The sequence below is a fragment of the Sinohyriopsis cumingii genome, chromosome 6, assembly GCF_028554795.1.
Source record: "Sinohyriopsis cumingii isolate HCF-2022 chromosome 6, ASM2855479v2, whole genome shotgun sequence".
Classification (NCBI taxonomy): domain Eukaryota; kingdom Metazoa; phylum Mollusca; class Bivalvia; order Unionida; family Unionidae; genus Sinohyriopsis; species Sinohyriopsis cumingii.
The window spans coordinates 21,622,211-21,626,869 of record NC_142966.1 but is presented as its reverse complement, the minus strand read 5'-3'; positions in this window follow the sequence as shown (position 1 = coordinate 21,626,869).

Here is a 4,659-nt window from a genome sequence, read left to right as displayed (position 1 = left end):
TATATATAAAAATATATAAAATTTAATTTTAACAAAAAGTATAGCATGATCAGCGGTTATCATTCATGGGGTCCCTTTATATTAGCCTTTGTGCATTTCCATAGGGTCCTTTAATGCGATCTTTCTTATGGTCTTTTTTGCACCTACAAGGCTTTTCTTTTTGGCTGACATTCGTTCTGAACGTTTTTGTGCGGGGTACTCTTCAGTGAGATTTAGAGCTCACATCACGCATAGACACCCCCAGCAAATCCATAAAGGAAACAAAATTTTAGAGATTCAGAGGGCTGTCTACGCCTTTCAATTTCATGCACACATACAAACCTGGGGAGAGTACAGAACGCACTCACCACATTGTTGGACATTGTAAGGAGGTGTACATGAAATCCTTAATGAAAAATTGCAAAATATTGCCACCGTTGACGCTTTGTCAGTCCTGGGATTGGAACGTCAAACCTCGAGTATGAGAATCAGCCACGCTACCACTGCGCTATGTTCCAACCTTACAGATACATGTTTCACAAATTAATATAAAGTTACCAATGCTGGATTCCTACAAATTATCATTATAATAACTGCAGCATGGATTTGTTTTCCATTTTCCAGAAAACATCGTATTAAAATAATCATATATTTTATATATTTCTACCTTTGACTAAGTCAGGTTTACAATACATATATTTCTGTATAACAGAGACATCTAAAATTAACTACTTCATTACAAAGAGGACGAATGACTTTGTCAAAGAAGACAAAATTAGAAGATATAAATATCCTTCCGCTACTCTGAATAAAAATTATATTACTTTACTGACACTAATTATCACACAAATCGTTAAATTATAGTATATTTGAATATAATTAGTTACGATGACAAAAAATGCGGTCAATTCTAAAGTAACAAGAGATAACTACTTAATTACTCTACCGGAGAGAGTTTAGCTTGACAGTGCTAGTTCCTTCAACAATAAAAAAATATTTTTTTTTGTTTATATTTCCTCGAAAAAGCCGATCTGGTAATATTATCTGCGACATATTTTACAGAACGCGAGTTAATATCAAAATATCTTCTTGCTTCATTTATTGTTTGAAATATTATTTCTTTGCCAGTTTCTGTATTTACAGACTTATTAATATGTGCAATTTTTGAATATTTACTGGTTTTTCCAAATTTGCTCCCCTGACTTTGTGTAATGGCTCATAAATTATTAAAAGAGTTATCAAGTTTTTGTCTATTAATATGATCGGTTACAAAACCGTCTTTGATTACTCCCCAGAAACATTCGTAGATAGACCTATGACTCAAATAATGTTGGTTCCCCTTAGTATTGAACTTGGGATAACCCGTATTTATGACATTACCAACTGGGTTTATTTTAGTCGACAGTTCGTGATTACAGCATCACGAGATGCCTCGTAATCTTTGATGACAGGATGTTTTACAAATTCTTTTTGCTCCATTACATATACTAATATTATGTGTTCACGTGTTTATTTGAAAATCAATACAAATTTTGAAAAACACAAACAACAAAGATAAAGTAACAAAATAAATTGACCCAGTTAGAGAAACTCTCGGTTTTAGCTAGAGGCTTCGGTTTTGACGTTATTGACCTTTCATTTTCATTTTTCGTAGAAAGCTTTATTTTTAAAAAATGGACATTACAGCAAGTGGTCTGTTCCCCCTCTCTGCTGCTCACGTAGGGGACGCTTCTAAATCCTTGATGTTGCTCAAAATACACCCACTTGGAAAACCTCTACAGGAGATTCTCGAATTCCTTCTCAAGCACCACGGTCTGATCTTTTTGTTTGTATCAAGAGCGAAAACCCTATAAACATGAGCTGCCCATCCTTGACACCATATGCTGAGTGGAGATAATTCGTGTGGTTGTTACATTTTTTAACTCATGTTTTACCACATAAAAGACCCTACGGACATCATCATAAAATACAAGATCGAACTGAACCGGAGAAACATGCATAGCAAATCAGTTGTTTTCATTAGCCATGGTGGTATTTGCAAACGATGCTCTGATTGTGTTTCTGATGGGTACATGACAACTGGTGATTACCAACAAAAACATTGCTGACACATGCTTCATGAACCTAGTCTTCTCTAGGTGGCAGCAAATTCCAACTTTTTGATAGCCAATTGGTACACCCCAACATAACTATGAAAATAAAAATATCTAAAATAGGGTGGGAAGGGTCTGAGGTGACTTGGACTATGTAATCCAATTCCAGTCACCAACACACATATAACAACTTTGGTTCCGAGTTCACTTATAATGTAAATAGTTATGGTGTTTACATGCACTGCATGCATTGTTTAATTTTATTGACTTGATGAGACTGGCTTCAAGGCTTCCTCACTTGTTAAGCTGCAGCAGCAATCCAATACTATATTTCAGTAATTTGATAACCATGGGAACTCCATATTTAACTGCAAGTTGTCTATTTTAACATATTAGGGAGGTAGAATTAAACGTATATACCATTACACCACCTGAAGTCATCAAGGAGAAATGCTGATTCTTCTTTGCGTGCTGTGATGCTGTCAATCTTTAATCAAAGCTGGTGTTTATACGGGACTACAGTTACATGAAAATAACAGATGGGCTCCTGATACGATTCTGATGTTGAGACAGTTAACTTTGTAGACTTAAACACACTTTACAGTTTGTCAGTACACGAGTCTGACAGTTTCATTTTATTTCTGGTACAGGGTCAAATTTTACCAGTTAAAACCAGCATCTACCAGTCTAATGGAATCTATGATAAATCATTTTATATTGTCTGAATGCACATGTATCTATATTATGTCTGGCCGATGTAACATCTACTTGCTGCCTTAAATCAATATGTTCTGATATTAGTACAGATATTAGAGAAAGCATAAGATATTCTAACACTTGTATTACTGAAAATAAAATAAAGAACAATAAATGATATGTGTATAATAAAATTAATCTGAATACTTATTCAAATCAATTATTCACTTAAGTTAAACTGTAATAAAAAAAAAATTAAATCATCATGAAAGTAAATATAAATTTTAACCATGCATGCCTAATGTCAATGAACATTGTGACTGTGAAATACTAGAACTACTGCTTGAAGCACAATTACAAATGAAACATTATGTACATAAACTAATTACAGCAGAATATTGAAGCTCACACTTCACTGATTTTTGGACAAAAGAAATGAATCAACATCATGCCAATCAAATCTGCTGGTATGCACAAATGTTTGTAAGGTAAATAATCCTTAAATTGCTAAATTAAAAAAGTCCAGCATTCTCAAAGCCATAGATAATTGGGTCAGATCCTTCACACATTTCTGCATCATAAACAATTATCCATTCAGCATGAATATGCTTCATCAATGAGGTTTTAAGGCCCATTAATATAGTACTGTACCAGTGATGTCTTCCTTTTCCCTTAGGACTTCCATGAGCAACTGATCATACCAGTTGTGGAAATGTGAGTTTAATTCTTTTCTGTAGTCTTTATTTACTGGAAAGTCTAATGGTTGAAGTTGGTTTGTACATCAAGCTAGCTCAAACAAAAGATTGATTCCATTAATTTTCAATTAAGTTTGCATCTTTGCACTATGATGGACTCTAAACACACCAAATGTATGATTATGCTACTTGCTACCTTCATTGGACAACAGGCAGATGGCCACATGTTTGGTTCACAAATGGAATGCTGATATTATTCAAACCCATGGGGATTTACAATTTTACTACTCTTAAGCCAACGTGTTAAAATGGTCACCTAAGAATACTTAATTGTGATGGTGCAATTTTATGGATGTTTAAAAGAAGAGATCGTGTAAATCAGGAATTTACAAATTTTATAAAAGTCAGCTTCCCCATGGCAACCTGACATAAAAACTTAACATAATATCCCAACATGAGTAAAACATGAGCATAATATCCCAACACGAGTAAGACATGCATTCCCTGATGGGACTGATGCTCTAACAAGTGAAAAGAATTTCCAGGAATTCAAGATAAGACAATAGCTTCCTTTTAACTGTCAAGTGTTAACCATTGCTGATATTCTTCAGTGATAACATATTTTTAATATTAGCTGTTGTGATACACATACTGGATATCAGCTTGTCACCATTTTTATTTAAGAAAAAGGAGACATCATTAGAAGTCTTTTGGTGAAAACCTCCATATCATAACCATCATCCAATCCGGTGGAGTAGTGACAACATGATTGAAGACATCACAAGATGTCTTTCAGTAAAACAACACATGTTGATATGACAATTCATTCTCGAGGAGTATTGTTAAGATTTTCAAGGTGGCTGCTGTGACAGGCATATTGAACATAAGATCTTTGCCATTTTTATTTAACAAGATTTTCAAGATGGCTGCTATGATGGCCATATTGAACATTTTTTTGGGTTCAGTGAATACCATATGCTGATAAGCAGAGTAGTGATAACAAGATTTTCAAGATGGCTGCCATGATAAGAAGTCTTTTAGTGATAATCCCATATTCATATGACCATCTATTCTGACTATTATAAAATTTGTAAATCCTGCAATTTAACTAGAAACTTCATAAAGTTTCCTTCTTCTTGTCTAGATAAGATAGCACATTCATCCAATGAACTGCATCAAAAATAATGAAAACTAGA